Source organism: Dromaius novaehollandiae, chromosome Z (genome assembly GCF_036370855.1).
Source record: "Dromaius novaehollandiae isolate bDroNov1 chromosome Z, bDroNov1.hap1, whole genome shotgun sequence".
NCBI lineage: Eukaryota > Metazoa > Chordata > Aves > Casuariiformes > Dromaiidae > Dromaius > Dromaius novaehollandiae.
Genome location: NC_088132.1, coordinates 31,257,940 through 31,280,616, shown reverse-complemented (window position 1 = coordinate 31,280,616; position 22,677 = coordinate 31,257,940). Strand labels below are relative to the sequence as shown.

The 22,677-nt window shown below is 36.4% G+C and overlaps 1 long non-coding RNA gene across 1 annotated transcript in view; it reads left to right on the top strand.

The window, feature by feature from the left end:
• LOC135324945 (uncharacterized) overlaps positions 1-21,745 on the top strand; it is a 45,417-nt gene extending 23,672 nt beyond the window's left edge. Inside the window, exon 4 of the long non-coding RNA XR_010386167.1 lies at positions 20,781-21,745. This is a non-coding gene — a long non-coding RNA (uncharacterized LOC135324945). The remainder of the gene's footprint in view (positions 1-20,780) is intronic.
• Positions 21,746-22,677: the final 932 nt, after the last annotated feature.

The following is a 22,677-nucleotide window of genomic DNA, read 5'->3' as shown; positions in this document are numbered from 1 at the left end:
AGCTGCTCTGCAGGCCAGATGAATTAGCTGAAAGGGCAGGAAAGAAAGAGAGGCACACACAGTGCCCTGCCAAGAGTGACTGGCCTAGGAGAGTACAATCAAAAGTTTTGTATTGTTCTTCAGTGTCATTTCAGAGTGCTGTTCATACCTGTCCCAGCTAAGTGTGAGTGACATTTAATAAAAAGGATCATCAGGACATAGATTTCTTTTTTCTTTTCATTACATGGATCTGATAAACACTTGGGTACAGAAATATGACGTGAAGAATGTGTTTGTGTTGTATATGTTGTGTGTGCAACCACATACCCAAATCAGTATATCCAAATTCATTTTTCTTTGCAAAGTATAGATTAAATGCCAATTTGGTCATGCAGCAGGACCAAAACAAATTCCATGATTATTCACACTAAAACCTACTGAAAATCATACAATGGGAAATAAAAAGATTGTTTTTAGACGTTTTGGAGAATTAAGAATCACCACTGTTAACTTGATATACAGTGAAAATATTTGTTTTGTATTGATCAAGAACAGTGACTTGTCCTGTGCTTCCAAGTTTATTTTTTTTAAGTTTTAAATCATTATTAAGCCTAATGTCTCAGTATTAATCCTAGTGCCTAATACTGTAATAAATTATCTACATTGTCCTCCTCCTCATTTCAGATCTCCTGTCACTTTTAAAAGGAAACTGATGTCAATTCTATTTTCTGTTACAGTGGTGTGTAATGATGCTGAATTCAGTTTATCACCATTGCTCTTGTTCTGTCTTTCTGAAACTGTGATGTCACACATAATCCAGAAGGTATTAAAAAGGCATTAAAAAGGTTTTATTAGCAGTGCTTTTATTAGCAGTGGTACAGTTTCCCTGGGATGGGGGATCTGGAAAACTGCCCTCAGTTGCTAACAACTACCCAATGCTCCAGGGAAGGCAGCAGACTACAAAGCCTACAAAAGCCTCACCTCTCCACCCTAGAAGAACTGAGCTCTGAGGAGCAGAGACCATTCAAAATGAGGTTGTACTTTCAAAAATGTTGAGAACAGAGGACTGCATTTGGTTCAGTTTGCATACAAAAATGACAGGCAGGTCAAGCTTCATAGTGAATATAAAGTTGAAAGTAAAGCCAAAAGCATGTTTAAAAAACGTAAATGCATGAGTAGTGACATCTAAAAATAAGAGACACTCTGGGTGGTAGTTCAGACTCCCAGCATGATGTCTTATGATTATTTCTACTGTTTATGGAAAAATCAGTTGGCCATCCTGAACAAGTCTCAATATTGTCAGGAACATAAACATTGTGAAAACAATTTTTCCTAAGAAAAAATGTAAAAGATATGTGCTGTACAAATACTAAGGATTGGTAAGAAGCAAAGCTTATTATGTACTTTATATAAAATTGAGTGTGTTATTTAAACAGTAATGAACATACAAATTATGTTCTTTCTTTTAGAGTTAGGATTACACATCCTTTTTCCATGGCTAGTGGCTTTGTATACTGAGTGGATTTGAAAAAGAGAAGAAGGGGAAAAGATAGCATACAGTTACAATGACTATGCTTTAATGAAGTGTTATTTTAAAATGTCTTTAGTTGTAAGAAGTGTATGTGGTCTAGTTTCTGAACAGGGAAAGGCTCAAACCCCTTATATTCTGTTTCGCTACTCAGTGGTGACAAGAGATTAGTAAAATGAATGTTCATATAACTCAATTGGAGACAGTATAGTAGTAATACTATGAAGAATTTTGTAAATAATCATCTTCTCAACTCAAATGATTGAGAAGGTAAAGGAGGAATCTCGTGAACAGAGACTAAATTATTGTCAGAGGCTGAAGTCATTCCAGTAGATGCTGGCTTAAGTATCCATGACCACTTACATGAGGCATTCAGGCCCTCTTTTTCAAATCTTTTTTCAGATTCTTAATTCCAAATTACATGCCCACAAACAATGTCACTTAGATCCAGCAACCTCTCTAAAAAATGAGAATCTGAACTTGGTTCAGTTTATCTGTCTTCAAAGGAAAGTCATTATACTGCTTAAAGTTTTTTATTTTTGTAAAGCGCTCTGAAGTCCTTTGTCATGAGATATTATACTGTTAAAATCTTGCTTAGTCGTCTGCAGTTTATACAAACAAAATTTTAACCTGGAAATCAATACTCAATTTGTTTTAGTTAACATAAAGGGTCCTCACACTTTTCTCAAGGACTAGGAATGTTTTTCCCTATTGCTGATGGGAAAGAACTTATCGTTGATCACAATTAAAATGGTAAGAGTTTAAATCTGACAATGCTTTCTGCTGTGGTAGGAGGGTTTTTTGTATCATAGGTGATGCAAAGGTCACAGTGGGCTTTCTTTATTAGCAAAATAACTCTTTACATGTTAAACACTGCCCAGAGTCTTCAAAAAGAGGAAGTTAAGGTTAGTCTTAACTCCATAAAAAAGGCACTTCTTCGATGTGTTTAAAAATTCCCTAACACTGAACATCTAAATTTTGTGATTCTATTTTGAAAACATTTTGTGCGTTACGCAGCTCGATGTGGCTAGGACTATTTCATTTAATACTGAACACAAAGATTTGCCACAAATGCTATTAAAAAATTCAAGTATCAGGTGAGAAATACAAAACTTTGGTTAACTGAAGCTTAAATAAATACTACAGAATAGGGCTCTAATAACATGTAGCAGATAGATTTTTTAATCATTACATTTATGATATGAAAAGGAACTGGAAAGAAGGAATCTTTGGTAAACACTATGGAAGCATAAAAGAAGGCGATTCAAGAAGTAGATCTGAGATCTGAAATAGGTAGCACTCCAACTTAGTTTTAAATGCAGTTTTGCCTTTATGTCCCCTTTTTCATTAAGAACTTTTCTTCCTTGTCTTCATGTATTCAGAGATACAGGATTTTTTAAAAAGTGCATATGAGATTATATTTGTACCCTGAAGTCTTGTTTCTAATGCTCGAGAATTTCCTTCCCCTTCCTTGCAATGTGTATGGGGAAGCTGCAGCTGCAAACTGCAGGTACAATGTAAATAATGTGAATATAGAGTGCTAGGTACTCCAAGGTTCGAGCTGTGTAGGCCCAGAGGAGCTGAAGGAGCGGGTAGTGTTGTCCAGAAGGGGGCATGACTAGGATGGAGAAGAGAGTGTTGACTTGGTGCCTCTTGCCAGGAGAGCTCTCATGAAACAACATAGACCCCTCCAGAGTGATGAATTGCCCCCTCTGGCATAGGAGGGTTGGCTGATGTTAGGAAGTGTAAATTACATCTCCCTGTGGCAGCTTGTCTAAATCTGAACCTTTAATTGTAATTATGTGATGAATACATTCCCTTCATTTTTGTTTTGTTTTGGTGAATTCAGCACAGATAAAGGTGACAGATTAATTGCACCAGCGAATGAAGTCACTGAAGCTTGTTGAGAAATGATTCAAAAATATTTCATTAACTTCCTTTTTTTGTTGAATTGCCCCAAAATAGGTTTCAGCTAGGCCTTAGAATCACAGCTCAATAACAGCAGGAGAGTCTTTCCCTTCTACCTCCATCCAGATATCTGTACCACACCTTGGAATGCTGTTTGGTGTACTACAGCTGGGCACAGGGCATGTGGGTTTGTCTGTGCTCTAGAGAAGGACGGGCATCTCAGAAATATTCGGAATGGCCGGACTGATATTCACATGGAAATGTCTCCTCCTGAGGATTCACAGGACTTTCCTGTTCTTTGATAAAAGACAGAAAAATCTCTGAATGTTTACAGAAGCAAATTAAAATGAATAGAGAATATATACCCATGTTCGTGGGGCTTTACTTGAACCAATAGTTGTGAGTGGTATTTGGCAGAAGAACTCTCTACAATCACTGATAATTTAAGTTGCTTTCCCCTGAGGGCTTGAGAACAGGAGAATCTAGCAAAGATCTGGCAACTGCAGTCTCCTCCAAGGGCCTTTGTGGAACAGAAGGAAAAACAGTGAGCAAGCAGGCCACTGCTTTCCTTTTCTCACATATCCCAGAAGAGGAGCAGTTCCCCTCTGCTTCCAACTATGGAGAGAACATTGGGGATCATTAAAAGAAACTGCTGTATCCTAATTACTTTATTTCAACTTATTACTCTGTCTTTTGCGGGGGGGCTTCTCTGCTACGTAAACTAAACAGAGAAGGAGGGTAAGGAAATGTAAACAAATAAATCAAGATTTCTAGATCTCAATTTAGAAATTATTGTGGATTGTCTTCTGGCCTAGTATTACTCCACAGAGGCTACTTTTTCATATCAGAATACTTTAGAGAATCGTAGCAGAACAAACAAGGGAACTTCTAGGGCATGGTACTAGACCTGATAAAGAGAGTGACAGCAATTTGTACATGTTTAACTTTCACCATGCAAGCAATGTGACAAGGCAGCTTTGTGCAATGCAGTTTTTTCTTTTTGCACAAAAAATAATTATTGCCCTCAAAAATCACCAAGTTTGATGATTTTTTGGTAATTTGATGATATACAGAATTCTAGTCCAACATATAGTTCAAGTTTAGTTAAGTGACAAAGGATCAGATCTTTTATGACTGAACGTTTCTGCTAATGTATATTTTCCATCTTATCTGCTCAGTCTTTTTTTTAGGCAAGTTGTTTTTATTGGACTATGAGCAGCAAATTCCTACAATTTTATAGCCATGTGACATTGTTGTCATTGCTTTTAGCACAGGAAATGGTACATCTGTTAGTAAAGAGACCAAAAGAACTCTCCCATGAGTCATCAAAAGGCATTTGCCAAAACTAATTGAACTAATGCCAAATATGACAAGTCAGTTTAAGACCTGTAACAATTTACAGTACACTGAGTTTGAGGGAAAGGGGTAGTATACGGGGATGAAGGTAGTGGAAGGTTAGGATGGGGATCCGAAGTATAATTTGATACAACAGTTAAACCTCCCCTGTTTTGCTCAATAAATCACCTGCCATTTCTGAGCTAGGCCAACAATCATTTTTAGGGCCTTTGTTTTCCAGTTTTATTCATTTACCCTTAAACTGCAATTAAGAAAATGAAAACTGTTCGTTCGGTTTGAAATTGCACTTTATCTTTTCCCAAGTATGAAATTTTAAATATTATTCTAAGAGGAGAACTACTTTAGGGGAAAATTTAATTCATCATTGTGTATAACATTTGCTATGGGTATCATTAAAATTTCATGAGACTGCTATAAGAATCTGCTAAAGAGATGTTTGGATCTTGATTTTCTTAAGGAAATTCAGAACAAGATACGTGTTTGTTTTTTTCTTAAATATTGAGCTTTGTTTGTTGTATGTGCTGACTTTCCAAAGCTGTCCTGTAGCTGCTGATGCAATTCAGCTTCTATCTATCATTTGAGCTTCTGGTCTTCCTAAAATATTAAACTATTCTAAGAATAAGCCAAGAAGAGCACTGTAGGTTTTGATCATAAAGACTGTAGAACTAATTATTGTTTCCCATCATACTTGCAAAACCAAAATATTAAATGTTAAAAGCCAGTAGTCTAGCTGTCTTGTTATCTAAATGTAACTTCAGAAAAAATGTAAACAGTGTATCAACAAAACTCAAATATCAATAGTAGTTATCAACCTGATTTCCACAAGCAGGGTGATATATAATACTTAAGAGAATGACTCATTTTGAACTAAACAAGTAGTCTATTTATTATACACTTACAGTTTCTGAAATGAGATTTTTTTCCATTTATGTAGCAACTTACAGCAGTGCAATAAAACTATGACATTATATTAATATCATTCATAACAAAATCTATAGCATAAAGCACACAGAAAAACAGCATGGCAACAGAAGGAAAATATGAGACACAGATATTCAGATTTTATTACTTGCAAAAAAGTTTAGTAGTGCTCACACTTTTTTTGTGCTGCACATTGCTAATGGAAATATCATGTGATTATGTATTTCCTATATTAATCACTGCAGTCTGGTACAATGCTACCCTCATGGGACAGATGGATGTTCACCCTAAATCATTTATTGCATAAAAAATTGTATGGTTGACAGTGCATGCACAGGAGTAACCAAAGTTGATCCTGTATGTCCTAGGATTCCCCAAAATCATTCCAAATGTGGTTTTTAATACTTCAGCCTTTACATTCACTTATACCAGGAATTTACCCCAAATACTGCAGTGTTGTTAATATTATCAAATACAAATATTAAAAATTATAATGTAGCTATAAGGGTATTATAGAATTATTTAATCTAGGCGAGTCATTAATTTATTTTTTTCTAGTCTTAAAAGTATTACTGTATGGCAGCGGTCTTTGGGCCGCAGTGGAACTGTGGAATTGCTTCCATTGTGGAAGCATGAGGAGAAGCGATGGACTGATACAGAGACGCACCAAGGCCCAGGTGTGACAGACTAGGTTATACCTGACTTCTTTAGTTGGCAGAAGGCCCTCCAACAACTCCAGCTTGCCACCCTTCTTTTTCTTCCTAAGTCTGGTTTCAGAAAAGTGAGGAGAACCGAGCCTGTGTTTATCTCTTATCTTGCATTTGTCTCCAGCAGTGCAAATAAAACTATGAGATTACATTAATATGATTCATGACAAAATCTGTAGCATGAAGCATACAGAAAAACTGCATGGCAGCAGAAGTCTTACCTATCTTAACTGCCGAACTTTGTACTGCAAATGCCTAAAACTTCCTTTTCTCACTTTTCTGCAACAGCAACATTACTTTTAGTGATATTTCTATTGGGAATTAGCCTACCAGGTTAGCACCAACTATCAGAAATGCTTTTACTAAAAAATATTCTACTCCACTCTTGCACTATTCTATTGACACTTTGATGATTTATCACTCTCCATCTTTGTTTCAGAATACCTTTGCATTCTCAGCCTTCCTGTACATATTGATATATCTGCCAAATTAACTTGAGCAAGTCCAAACAATTATTATAAGCTAGTTTCTTCCCTCTTTCCTACCTAATTTAAAACCAGTGTAGCAAGTCTTATCTGTTTCAAATGGGGGAGTTTGGTACCTTTTTACTTAAATGAAGATTTTTGATATCCAGAACGTTCTTTTTGAAAAAAAATTTCCAAGCTCTCATCAGCATTGCCATGAGCCACTGATCAGTCTTCAGCATTAATCATGTGATAAATTTTTGGCACAATGTTGTTGGCATGTTCAAGTATCTCTCTAGAACCCTGAAGAAAATTGTGCTAAAACTGAGTTTTCCTTGATGGCGTAATTTCTCACCCTACTGCAGCCATATCCAACAAACAGATTTCCTGTTTTTAAAGTGAATGTCTTCTGATAATTTAGGATATTTAATATTCTTAAATTAATGTCTAATCCCATTATGTGGGAGGAAGTATGTCATACTACTTTCATTAACTAAATTGAAACATCTGTGACCCAAAATTCCCTGGCACGGACTCAGTGATCAAGATCTCCTCAATCTTTTTGGTGGTTCATGATTATTTTTCTCTGATAGGAACTCCTGGTCTTAACACCTCCTGTTTGGATTATAACTGTCACATTAACCAGGACTAAATGATGAAGTTCATTTGAGAGACATAGGTAGCTCAAAACAGAAAGTTTCTTTCATGGCATGCAAACTACTGGGAAGCATGCATGCTATAATACTGCTGTAGATAAGACCATTCACATCCTGATTAAGTTCACTGTATGGCATTTGAAAATTCTGTAATGCCTGAGCATTATTTTCTGAAATAGTTCTTTCTTCTGCCATCATAACTTGTTAATGCACTCACTCTTCATCCTTAGATTCCAGAGGTATTCCAGGCTTGTTGATTTTAAGAACGTAGGATAAAGATAATCCGTTCCCTGGTTTTCTACCTAAAGGGGTGACAAATGAGCTGGGTTTTTATAGCAATGAGAATTGCCAGTCTTGAGGAAAGGATAATACTGCCAACTGGATTTTATTTTTTAAATAAGAACAGCTATAAGGAGAGAAAATAAGTGAATTAATTACAAATGTTAAAGCTGTGATATGAACTAAATCTCTGTCTGGTTGCAGAAATATTCCTAGTCCATTTTTCTGATGTGAAAGATAAAAATCTGTCGTGGTAAAGGATGGAAATGATTTAATAAGGAAATACAAGATTTTATGCAGAAATAAAAGCATTCATACTCTAGACTGAAACCGAGACTAAAAGTTACTCTTCTCTGACATAAAAAACTTCTAGTTCATGTTCTTCTGGTAAATAAAACTGAACGCTACAAGATTTCTGTAGCATTCAGTTTAAGGTACAGATTAGAAGTTGTATGGCAGAATCACTTCAGGACACTGTCCTATCAATCACACCACATTTATAGCTTTACAAAGTAAATAGAAGTGTAACAGAATACAGCAAGCACTTTTACCCATATATGTGTTAAGGCCTCAGCTAAGAAATGATTAATGCCTTGCTAATAACTTTACTCACTGTTAGGCAGAAGTCCATTGGTAATCCAAATAGCAATGTATTATTTGATATATGATGACTTCTAGCAGTGAGATTTTTATGGGGATGAAAACAGTACCTTGTGGAATGAAGGACAGTTTGGATGATTCTGTAAATATATGAAGAGCCTTTTAAATAGTGTTAGCAGAAATATAATCCTCTCACATGAGAAAAAACCTCAGTTAGTGATACCGAGGGCATCTGGTAAACTGCCTTGCTCGTATAAAATTAGGGCTAAAATAAGTTGGAGAAAAAACAAGCAGTTCCTCTGAAGAGTGAGACACTTTCATTTGTAATTCTTTGTTATCATTCATAAATGAAGATATCTAGATTATATCTAGATAAAGCTCTTTATAGGGTTTGTATATGTTAAGACTTGAAGTATATAGTACTTGTTATAAAGCGTAAACATGTAAAGATAAAGCCTAGCCTGTTATACCTATAAATCCATAGGAGGCCCACTGACTTCACTGGAGTTTTTTGATACCATGTTACACTTAGAATTTGGCCCAATATATTTTTCACAGGAACAATTTTAAAATAATGACATCTGTGTTAGAAGCTGTGTAACCTCATGTGTCATCCCTTTCTCCTTCTCCTTCCTCCAGATGAAAGCATACTAAATAAAATGCTATAAAATGTATAGAGTTAAAGGAAATTTTAAAATTATGATAAATAGCAGGGGATATTTTCCTACTAATAGCTTCCAAAAACTCCACAAAGAACATGTTGAAGTGAATTAAATCTCCAATGAATGCTTTGCTTTGTCATAACAAGAAAACAAAAAAATGACAAAACACACACCAACTTTCAAAAAAAGGTTATAATTTAACAGAACAAAAACAGAGCTTTTGGTATTGTGTTTGTTTATTTGCTTTGGCACTAGCATAACTTCTTGATCATGCCTCAAATACTCCGTTTTGTCTGTCTATTTCTTGCTAGTTTACTTGGGTCTGTAAAGTAAGAAATCTCTTGAAGACAGGTTTTGATAATTTTGTAGAATAAACATAACTGTCTGTCAAAAATCTGTCAAACATTGATCTGATCTATTTGCCCTCCAGCATGGTGCATGAAAGAAATACGCAAATACAAAAAGAAGATGAGGGCTTCTGTGCTCTGGTTATTCCATTTTCTCTACTTCACCTACATTTTAAGACTCTTGAGTCATGTGTTATGGAACAAACAATACTCAAAAGACGTGGAAAAGGTGTGGGACATCTATGACTGTGGAATTACTCTGTACTGAAGAGACAGGTGAAATTCCACATCTTGTTCCATAAAGACTTTTCTTGTTCACTGAAAAGGCTGAAATTAGTGAGCCCCAGTAAGACCAGTAAGCCTGGATATGCTGAAATTTTCCTTTGTTTTTTTTGTATTTAGTTTATTTAGTTATTTGTAAATGTTAAAGCTATTGTGCTTTCTTTGTTAGGGATTATTCAGGGGCATAAATTAATAGACAGAAAAGCGATACCAAGTGGAGTTTCCTGTGCAGTAGTGTGGGATTAGAGAAATCCCCTACACATCTAGCAGGCCTGTTAAATTTTGCAATGTATCGTGATGAATCAGCCTGACAAATCTCCCCAAATCTTTAAATTCAACCTTGTCTTTGTTGCTCCGATTATGAAGAAAGAATCTGCTCTACTGGAGGAGACAGCCAGGCTGCCCGATCCCCCCACAAGAAGAGCATTTTCAAAGTGCAGTCGTGTCAGCTGTGCCACCAGCAAGAGAAGAAAGCAGAAGTCACACCCACGCTCTTTTAAAAGCTTTTTCCCTCACAGAATCTTTTTGTTTTTAACAATAGTCAAACAAAATAAAAACTCAATTGAAAACAGAAGTCAGAAGCTTCCCAGCTTTGACCAGCCAAAAGAGGGAAGGATGGAAAATACACCCCTTTTCGAAAGCTCCCCACCTCCATTTTCTAATATAAGCAGAGCTATGCAAGAGCCAGATGGCAGTCTCTTTCAAGCTACTTTTCTTTTCCACTTTGATTCCAGTTGATAAGCTGTTGTGTAACTAGAAGAAGCTCTAGAGGGCCAGAAATCACCCTTTCAGAAAAAGCAGAGATGGGGAGCACTTAGAGCTGATGGCTGTGTGAGGAGTGGGCAGGGCTGGAGGTTAGTGAGCTGTTTACTCAGGGAATATTTCATATTCTGCCTCATTTGGTGACACATTTTTGAGGTAGCCCCTTGTGAGAAGTTTGGAACCATACCGTTATGGCTGGGTTGAAATAATGTACTACAAATGCAGGTCTGTGTTTAAAGGAAGAAAATTATACTTCATTCCAAACAAACTGTAGTCATCAGGCATTAGGAATTTCCCACCAGAGGTGGGAAAGGAGGTTAGATCGTCATAGCCGTGGGAAGATGCAGGCATATTCTTGAAGTCCGGGAAGAGAGTAAGCGAAAGCATGCAAAACACTCCGAACGGAGGAAGCATGAGGGTTGTACTGAAAGGTACTGGTGTTCCTAAAACTAAATATTTTGTGCAGTAACCTCGCCCTATATTGCTATAAAGTACCTTGTTAATGTGCTGTTATGTTAGTGTTAGAATTTGCCAAAAAATTCGGTATGTATGATCCTTTACTTAGGAACTCAAAAGTGAATATTTTCCAAGAGCCTTATTTTAGCAATGTAGTTGCAAAGTTAAGTCAGACACTTAGTTGATACTGGAAATAAGGCACCTGAAAATATTATTTGCTCCTGCTGCAAGCTCAGACCAGCATCATAAAAAACATTCAGCAAGCCCTTTCAGGAGAAAAAAAATTACTACTAAAACATTTAGAATACTTACTGCAATCTCTGATAACTGTCTTTGTGCATCTCCATGAAAACTTGAGGAGCAATGTACATATTCACACAAGAACGTAGCAGAGCAAAAGCAGAACTGAGATGTGCCAGAGACATGGGATTCATTCAAGGAGAAGAGACTGCCAGAGATGTTAACATTTTTTGATGCAGCAAACTTCTTTAAATCCCATTGTGCTGAAGAAATAATGAAATAAGGCTGGATAATTTTAAATTAACTTTTAATTTTGCTTTGCCCTTAAGTTGCAGCAAGACAGATGTAGATTACTTTGGTTGAAAAGTGAACTTTGTTTACATCAGTTCACAGCTTCAGTTAGCTGATCAGTATGAAATCTCCTATAATCTCGCATTTACAACAAATGCCTTTCTGTTTTTTTGTGCTGCTTGTGAAAGCAAATATAATTTTGGAATCCTAGACATTTCTCTACCCTAATGCTTAGTAATACTGTCTGGGTATATTACATTAACTGCCTAAAAGTTAGTGTAAAGTAGTTCAAATCCTAAAATTCAAGCCAGAAATTAAAAGAAATACAGTTTTTTGAGCCAGTTTCAAAACCAAACTGTAAAGTCCATACAAAAGATACCAGTGAAAATACACGGTGTTAGGAGCCTGCAGACCTGGAAGCTGACCTGGAATTATACCAGGGATTCTGGAGAGGGACTGAACTACATAGACCAATTTGAAAACTTGTCTTCTTGTGGAACAGCAAACGAATCTTCCCACTCCTAGCCCAGCATGTCTTTTGTTGGTGGTTTTTTGCACCTCAAATTTTATTTACTTGCAAACACCCCAGGAAAACAAATCTTTGAAAACCAAAATAATTAGATTGGATATAATTTTGAAGGAGAAACAAAACAGGATTCATTCACATAATATTGCATGTGCAGAAATGCCACAAAGCTCAAAGCAGAGGTCACCAATTAAGATTAAAGAGGGCAACGACAGGCATTTGACATCATAGCCAGTGTCAAATGTATCAGGAAGCCTGCTTCCCATGAAACAGGGATGCTTAGACAACCGATGACAAAAATTATTTTTCTCCTCAAATGATGATGTTGCAAAGTGTTGACCTGAATTGGGACACTCCTCTTTGTTCTGCACTGGGACGGAAACATTGAAAATGTATTTACAACTGAACTGTGGCTCATTATACAGTGACCTCGTACAGAGACCTTTTGTTTAGCAGCAGAGACAAAGTGAGCATGCCAGCCAGAGAGTATAACTGCCTGTTTCATCTGTCTCTTCATGAAAGGCTTTTGAGTCTCTTTTGGCTACAGCTGAGATACAGTAGCAGTTGAAACTGGATAGAATTCTATACATATGAATGAATATCCTGCACAAAAATCTGGACTCAGACACGCTATGCTCAGTTTATTCCAGAGGTCATGCTAATATAAAACTGTTCATGAAGTGCTTATTTCAAAATGTTCCCTTGCTGTTGTTCTCTTTCCCTTTTCCCTTTCTCCCATCCTAATTTTTTGGCACTGGTTAATGGGAGGCATGGGGCAGAGGAACTGCAGTGAATACCGTACCTGGGTTTGTATTCGCAAACACAGGAACCCTTCTTAAAAGATCAGTTCTTTTTACTATCTTACTGCATAACAGGTAGCAGACATTCTTTCTATTCTTTTTCCAAATGAGGAGCTTTGGGGAGAGTGGAAGTGTTTATTAAGAGATGCTAAATTCATGAATTTGCATTTTTGTACTGTTGAGTTCCTCCCATGACTCCCCTTCCTAAAGCTTTCCTAATTCTTGTATAACATGCTAATTTTCCTCTGGGTTGTTGGCATCTCCCAACTCCGTCAGCAGCAAATTCTGTTGCCATACCCTTACCAGTGGTCTTGTAATTAAGTATATATATTTAATCTATCCTCAGAGTTGATTTCCAGAAATTCTTTTAGCCAAATAGTTTCCTTTTAGCTGAGTATTTCCCCTTTCAACATAACTCATTGTGTTCTCCTATTTAGTCTGTATTTTCCAGCCCTTACAATTCTTATGCTAATCATACTCCTCTTAATTTCTGATATGCCATCATACCAAATGTCTTACTGAATCCCAATGGATTATATCTACTGCCTTTTGTGCTTTAGAAATATTAGTTTTCTTATTAAAAGACAAATACTGAGTTAATGTGGCATGACCTAATGCCTCCTTAACTAATGGTAGTTAAGGTAGACATTTCAAAATACACACAACTGATACTATTTACAAGTCTTCAAAGGCCCTGATTCTGCAAGTGCTTAATATAGATTGTACTGCAAAAGTATTCTCACTGATTACAGGATTATTCATGGGGGACTACTTTCTCTGAAAGTTAAGTGTGTGTGTAAATACTTCTGTAGTGTCAGGACCAAAATCAACTGGTTTAGACTTCAAGACATGTAGCTTTTGAGCCTGACAAAAAATACAAAACAAAACTAAACTAAGCTAAACTAAATCAGAAATAACTGGTAAAATAAACAGAGATGGGTCTGTTTAGGGTGAATATGAGAACAGAAGATGTCTAAAGAACAACTCTAGGGTGTTAAAATTGAGCCAGACACAAGTTTAACTCAGGCTCTCTAGGCTTTTGAAATCCAAATTTTGGCGTGGAGTGTGGTAACAAGATGTTCATTCTGGCTCCTCTCCCATCATCAGCCCCTAAAAGCAGAATCAGAATTTTTACTTTGAATGAGAATTCCTAGCTGTTTGATACCACAATTAATTTAGCTCATCTGTGCACCTTTTTAGGCCCCTCTAGATTCTACTTCCTTATATTCCCCTAATAGAAGTCTGCATAGAGCTAAATTTGCAAACTATAAAAGAAAATATACTCTTTGCTACAGAAAACTAGGCATGTCTTGCATAGAGGTATTTTCAGCTTTTTCCTAAAGAAATGTGCTCCAAACAGCTAGTAATATCACGAATTATCCAAGTTCTAACACACTTTTATATAGTTTGTTGCAGTTAAAAAGTATTTTTGCCTTTAGTCATATGTTATCAGAATAATAACATTTATTTTCCTCTGTTTTTATGGCTCTGTCATTAAATATTGACTTTTAAATTGAGATCATTGTCTTAAATGCTAAGGAATATTAAGCTAGGTCGTTAGTTCTGGGACATTTTATGCAGAAAGGACACAGATCACAGAGGACTGTAACCAGTGCCTTCAGAAGAGATTTTCAAAGGACTCTAGTCCAAATTATAATTTGGAACTTTTTCCTGTTCCCTGGCTGGAGAATTCACTACCTACACCCTTACTCAGCAGTTATGACAGGCCTTCTGAAGAACCCTGCTATACTAAGAAGTTGTTTCCTATGACTGAGCTTTCTTGTCTTTTAGCAACATCTGACATCCATTTAAATAAAATAAGCCAATTTCCTATGTCATTTATGGAGACACTGCAGCAAGAAATACAACCTTTTGCTGAATTTGCTTCAGACTCCTTAGAAATTAACTGCAGTAAAAGTTGGATCTTATTAAATAAGAGAAAATTACTTCATCATTTCTGCCACTAGTGCTTTTGCAAATATACATCAGGAGAACTTCTTACAGGCTTTAACAAACTGTTTTATGAGCTTAACATTTATGAAGGAAGGAGGGCAGATTCCTGAATTGTGAACATGTCTGTCTATTCTCAGAGTAGGCAAAGTGGGGTACAAGTGAGTGCAAGCTTTTCTTTCTGAAGATGCTACCCTCAATATTGCCAGTTTCTTTTAACTCTGAAAGTCAAAATCTTAAGAAAAGTTATCTATCCGTATTCATTTAGTTCTGAGCCTTCCTCCTCCAAATCTCAACTGCAGTAGCAGAGGCAACACAATTTTAGCATTAATGTTTCCAAGCATTCATTAATAATTGAGCTAAGACTACCCGTTGACTCCTAATTTACCATACTATCAAATAGTTATTTCTTTTGGTCTGTCTATGAAAAATATATTCAAGTATAATATATTAAGTAAATTATACTTAATGTATTTTAGGTATATTTTTGAAGTTATAGCATCTCTTTGAAGTATTTTGTTAAATGTCAGTTTCCTGGTATTAAAAGCTGTCATCTATTTCTGTTTTCCAAGTAACATGTAGCATATGTTAGCCCAGGCTAAAATTTATAAGACATTAAAGATATGGAATAAAACTCAAAACATTTATTAAAAATTACTTTGAAGTTTTGGTGAGTATTTTAATTATATATAAAACTACAGATCTTTTGCCTTTTTCTGAGGTCTAGTATGGTTACTTTGAAAAACACACATCAGATGAGCTATGCTTGTTCCCATCCCTGTGGGAAAGCTTATATGGAGAAGAAAAGTTCTTCTGAGACTTCACCACCATGGCTGTTTACCTTTTTGGAGAGAGACAGGATTTCAGAATTTACACAAAGTCTCAAGATTTGTGACTGTTTCAGGGGAACGTGGGGTATATGAAAACAGGTAACTCTTCACTGACTGCCATTCTTCAGTATGGCAGATAAACAAGGCAGATGTGAAAAATGACTTTGCTGATCACAATAACCTTTTTCCCAACTACGTTACTTTTAAAATCAATTAATTCATTGTTTTCCCTTAAAAATTATAGTAGTTTGTTGTCTTAGATATCTCTTTGAGTTACAAAGTGTATTCTTGCCTCAGGTTCATCTCAGTCAGATACACACAAATACAATGACTCTTACAGAACTGAAGATTTTGGAGCAGCAAGAGGATTATGGTATGGGTACATGTGCATCACGTTAGTTTGTTTTTTTTAATTAAGTATTCTGTGTACTAAGATTTAGCAGTATAATTAGTTCATTGAAAAATAAAAAATCAGTAATGAATGCCAGTATTATACTGCCTACTGCAGTTTAATACAGTGTCAATTCCTGAGCTACCTCAGAGCAACCTCAACAGATCTATACAGTGCAGCTCAGCACCACGCAGGGTTGCTAAGTCAAGGTACAAAAGCAGTACAGTGCAATAACATTACACTCAGCGATGCCGAGACTCCTATCCCAAGCGCATAAAAGTCAGAAAAGCAAGTCTGTTTAACAAGCAATTATGTCCCTGTTTTTGATAAATTAAGTATAGTTTTCAGTGAAGAACCCATATTGATTTCTAATTCCTTGCTTGTTCCATCAAGCTACTGTTGAATAAGCAATCAAGACTTCCAGCACAAGGATTTAATCCACATAGCCATACTGAAAGCAAAGTAGATTGAAAGTAGTTTCACAATTTGTAGCCATGTAACTAAGCTATAGTTTTGCCCGCCTATATATTTTTTTCCTTTTATGAAGGAAAAAGCAAAAGAATTTGAGTATTTATTTCATTTCGTTTGAAGAAAACTAAAAGGAGGTCTAAGGATGGCCAGAGCTGTAATGCTCATCACTAGCTAAAGAATTCAGACTAAGCTAGTGTAGCTGCCGCCTACCTCATTCTGAGCTCTGTGATGCCTCATAACCTGGTGCTTTCCTCTTAGTGGAAATGGCATGGATATATTAAAGGAGCATGACAAGGTGAGTGAAGTAGAAAAGCTAAAAATGAAGAGTTTTCATATGTGTGCTTCAATTGCCTGCTCTTGCCTGCAAGGTGGAACCATCTTGGATACTTCTGCAGTTCAAAAAAGTCATAAAGTGCTTTTCAGAGTGAAGGGAAATGGAAAGATCTGTTCACTCACCCTGCAATGAAATACAGCTGTGTTTAGGGTGGAGCGAAGCTAATGCCACACAACCTTTTGGGTAGGGTGAGAAGAATGCAGTAACAATTTGAAAGCACAGAGGAATTGACAGACTACTCACTGTGAGCACTAAAATGAGGCTAATGCCCCACCTCTTGCACAAAGGTTGAAAGAATTCTTAACCAAAACATTTCATTATCTGTTTTTGTCTTGAAAGCAAAAATTTGAGCAGTATAACATCAAGGCAGTAGTACTTATCCATACTTATTCAGGGGCTGCAAATAGAGAAGCTAGGAATTTCCTGCCATTGCAGTTCCCGGCTGGTGACAGTGAAAATGGAGGCTGTACAGCAGCGAGAGTTACACTGACAGATGCACCGTAACATTTTGTGTAGATGATAGAAATGACCCTTTATGCTATCGCTTAAACCACTGCTGCTACTAGTAAGCTGTGCATTATAACAGACTCCAGACTTGCAGTATAAATGCAAGTGAGTGCTACCTGCTGACTCATCAACACCACTTTTCTCCAATATTTTCCATATACATGAATGATAGATAACATTTAACCTAATCCTCTGGATTAATTACACTTTGGCATGAAATATAGCTATAGGCAAGCTCTATGTGTGTAAACAACTAAATTCTAGTACATACAATATAAATACTCAAACTTCCTTGAGCCTAGCTCCTTATGGTGCTGTTTTCTGTAATGATAAGCTATGTCATTGTTAATGTCTAAAATTACCTTTGTGGGTCATGAAGCAGAAGTACTTTGCAGGATATTTACTGTAAATGTAATAAAAAGATTTTTAAGAATATATGCCCGGGATGAAAAAAAAACTAAAACCTCTAAGTATAGAAAGAGGTAACAGTCATGCATAAGTGTAATTGGGAACATGGTATTTAAATTTATATATGAACCTATAATAAAAACTCTGATAGCAAAAATAAGCAAGTTTTGATGGCGCAATGTCCAGAAAAGGCTACAGTCTATTCTGATAGATTATTTTGTATTATTCCCATTACACAAGATTACGTTTTTCCATTGAAATCGTTGGATGGGGTTCTGAATAGAGATTCAGAATATGAATATGAGATTCATTTATCCGTGACTTTTAAAAATCCTAACTTATTTGTTGGACTTTCAAAAGTAAAAGGATTTGCTCAGAGCTGAAACTAAGTGTAGTCAAGTTTCAGGTGATGACTCTGGTATGTTAAATTTGTTTTTACTATTAAATTGTTTACATCAGTAACTGAGCATTAATTACTGGGGTGCATTTCTTTCACAATTTACCAATAGTAAAAGCTATTTACCTTGCCAAGGGCAAGTTAAAAAGTGTTCAGTTCCAGTCTGTTGCTTCACGCACAGGCCTCTCCTCTCACAGGCATTGATTCTCTGTGGAGACATTTTCTTTATAAGCAGGAATGAAATAAATGTCCAAAGTGTCATCTGTCTGAAGATACACAAGTAGACCAATTTAAATGGAGATTGATAAATAAGCCATGTGTTACAAAAAATTAAGAGATGAAAGGAGACATTTTGGATTAATCGAGGTACATGATAAATTGATTTAGGATTCCGTCAAAAAAATGAAGCAGTTTCACCAGCAGGCACTGTGATCCAATTCATTCTGTATTGTATTGGGAGATATGAGTACCAACTTCCTACACTAGTGTGAATTCTTCACTCTTTTCAGCTCTTTTTTCTTTACCCATGAAAAGAAGTGCTGTGTGCAAAGTTCTATGTAGTAGTAAAATATGACAGACACCCAGCTTTGGAAGGGAGGAAGAACTTGTGGTTCCTGGCCATGTGCTTAATCATTTCAAGGTGGCTTTGAGGTGGGTAATATAAATACATTATGCATTAAAAGAATCTGAGCAGTCTGCCTTCCAAAACTGGAAGCAATATAGGCTAATGGAAAGCCATTAGACCAGTAAGAGTCTCAAACCCTTGTGAAAGTCATTTATCTTTCCTCTACCACAGTTTCACTAACTGAAAAATGGGGACAAAAATGCTTACCACTTTTTGTGGTAATGAAATGGAATGAAAAACACTGTTTGAATCCTATGCATTGTGCTCTGGAACAGGAATTAGGTTTTTGACTAGTCACAATAAAATAGATAAATAATTATCTTAGATTTCTAGGTAGAAAAGTTTAATTTTCAATGTTCTAATAGTCAGGTGTGTTATGCCTCCTTATTTATGTGAGGTATTTTATGTATTTTTATGTATTTTTTAGGCAGGCAACGTTTTGATTCAAATAAAAAAATAAGATGGGAATTTTAAAAGCAGTTATACAGCTATTAGAGTTTTGACTGAAGGCTTTACAGTGAAGTATGAAACCACTTGCACTGATAGTTAAATGAACTGTATAGATTGTTAGCAGCCAGCACATATGAGAAAGAAACAAAGTACTTCCAAAGTTTTATAGCAGTCATGTCAAGAGGGTGGTTCTGTGAGCTATTAGTCTGTGATGGCTTTATTTAATGTTTTATTTATTTGTTTAGAAGGAACAGTTTAATAGGATACAGAAATACGGCGTTTTGTGGCCCATGAATGCACAGCTCCAATGTAATTCTGTAAAAAGTCCAGCCATGCAACCTCTGAGGAAACAGAGGCTTAAATCAGTGCAAAGTGCCAGCAAAAGAGCACCACAAGTGAGGGACATGTAATAAATGGAATAGTAATAAAATGGAGGAGGAAGGAACATGCATGGAAGAGCAGCTTTAGCAAGTGCTCATATATTATGCCCAATTCATTTTCTGCGTGAAATGGGAGAATGTGGAGAAGGATTTAGAAGTAGTTGCTTTATGAGACAAAGAGCAAAAGTGTGCTTCCGCTGTCCTGTGCCTCTCTTCTCAACTCCCCTGCACCTGTGCTGTAGCATGAGAGGACTTCAGGCTACTCCTATGAAGCATACACGGCAAGATTGGAAAGGAGGTTTGCTAAGGGCCTGAGTGGGTTTATGTAAAAGAAGTAATGAACAAATAACTATTCTAATTCTCCTTAGTTACAGTAGAGATGTTTTCTACACAGGCAGAGAGGGTGGTTTAGAGAGCCTTCAGGGTAAATGGCACTCTGCAGTCGCACAGTCAGGCCACACACAGGGATCAGGCACACATATACACACAAATACTTGCAAAAACAAATCCTTTGCACAGCCTTTCTCTCAGCAAGCATCTTAAAAATCTCCACTCACAGTGCCAGGGGAATCTTTAGAACCTTTATTATTTTTATTTATTATTGTTATTCAGGCAGCACTACGGATGTCAAGAAACAGAACACAGAACAAATATTACATTAGAAATAAACATGACATATGCTCATATGCTTGCTGCATATGCAAAACTTTTGTGGAACAGGTGGGCTTCCAGACATATCAAGATAAGGGGGATATATCTCTGCATATTTCAGTTTTTGCATATGGATGTAATAATGCATAATCATTAACTCTTTAATGGATGCCTGAAGCTAGAAATGCCTTTGTATCTGCGTGCTATAACTAACAAATGAAATAAAGCTGAATAGCCTACTGCTATACTGATTATACACAAGGCAAGAAGTATAGCAAACTGCAAGAAGGAAATTCCCATAACATTTCAAGATTTTATGTGGGACCCAATTCACTTTTCTTTGCAAACTGTGACTTTCTTCTTGTTTTACGAGAGCTCTCTGAAATAAGAGACATAAGAAAGCATTAGTCTGTGTAACTCTTATCTTCTCATACAATCTTGAAACCAATTAGCTGTGGGCTGAATAGGACATAAGCTTTCTGTGTCATCTGCATGTATCAGTCCTCCCTATGTGTTGTCCCTCTATTTTCTCATAAATTTGCACCCATGACCCGATGTTCCACAATAAGCACTTGGAGAAAACTGGTAAGGAATTAATAAAATGCATCTTTTTCTTTTACAGAAACATCCTTCCTAAGAATATATACCCCAGTTCTGACAAGCATGGGACGTCATGTCTGAAACAGAGAGCCCTTTCCCTTCCAGAATAGCCCAGAGGCTCACTGGGACAAGTCACAGAGTGCTTGGCACAGACAAGGACAGCAGTCCTAGTTTGCCACCTTACAAGTGAGTGCTTTAGCCTAAAATGACTGATTATTCCAGACGGGGCTGTTGCAATTAATATGCACTGCATATTTGTTACACCAGGACTTTAATGTTGTTTTCATACCTCAGTTTACTTCTGAGGATAAAAGTCTTGCACTGTTTCTCCCCTATCTCATTATTTAGTTTAAATCAAATGTGTACCATTCTTTAAACAACAAAAAATTGGCTGTGGGAACTTTGCCAAAGTAAGCAATTTAAAGATGTTATCTTTTGGTTGCAGTGATTTGTTGTTGCTGGTGCTGCAGATTGAATCAAAGACTTTGTGGCAAGGTGGTCCCTATGGGAGGGACCAGTCCTTGGCTCCAAGTGTCCGGGTGAGCTGGCTTCCCCTGTGGGATAGTGACCTTTTCTGCTCCCCAGAGGTTATGGAGCCCTCTGATGGTTGGATGGTGATCAGGAGGTTAAAACAAAGCACAGTAAAGCAGGGAGTTCATTACAATGCTGTACCTATTTGGGAAAATAGCAGAATTCTGGGAAAATCTGCAGATCTGAGCATGACTTTTGCCATCATCCACTAGCAAAAGATAAGGAAGACTGTAATTTAGCTGACTAGTTATAATAAACCAGCCAAAAACCACTTCCGATCAAACTAAAGAAGCAAAAGCTTGAATGATGCAGAACTCCACAAATACTTGTGATCAGCTCACAGCTATCTTGTGACTATTGGATTTACTTCCGATATTTCTCTGCTATGCTCTAGGTACAAGTAAAATTAGTCTTACAAATAAGCTTTCACCCTATATAATCAGTATAAATAAAGTAGTGCCATTGTTCAATTTATATGCATTTAGAAAAGAAAATGAGGGACTATTCAAATTGAAATTCCTGAAAAAGATGTGATTTTTTTTTTAAGGTGGAGAGATTATGTTTCTCATAATTATTGTTCCTTGATTATATTATAGAGAAACCTATTTCTATGACATCTAGACTCCAAATTTAAAAAGAACTGGTTCTCCTCTACATCTCAATTAAGCACACCAATATTGATATATTAAAAAACTGTTAGTCACCACAAAATATCTGGCCCACAACCCAATTGCAAATGTATATACTTACTTTTTTTGCCTAATTATACAAGCAGGCAAAGTTTGCTAAGTTATTATCCAGAATGCACCAGAAAGTTTCACTGGATCTCTGGGGTAACTCATCAGTTTTTTCAATAATGAATTCAGACTTCTAGGTGTAGAATTTCTCGTGTGTCTGATCAGTGATGATGTGGAGCTAGTTAAGTGGTTTTACTACAGTGGTTTGCAATCTGTGGTCTGAAAGGCCATAGTAAGCAGTCTGCTGCCAGTCTGCTCAGTCATACTAAGCCATAGATTTAGTAATATATTGGTTCTTGCTGGATATTTAGACAACCAGTGAGCTTCAAACTTGACAGTGACTGACTGTTCCCAAACAGCTGACAGAAATTAGGAAAATATGGAAACGGTTCATTTCCTTTAAAGTTCATTATGTCTGTATTCTTTCTGAAAGTAGCTAATGCCCTAAGAATACATAAAGTGTACTCTACTATTTGATATCCTTTAGCTTATACTCTCCCACTGAAAGCAGTGGGAGTCTTTCCTTGGATGAAAGCCATATAACACTTTATTAAAGATTGGAGTGAGATATGAGTAGGGTTTGGATATGCTGCAAATTTAACTATATGTTCTGTTAAATTAGTCAATCAGGACAGAATTCACCTTTTTGTT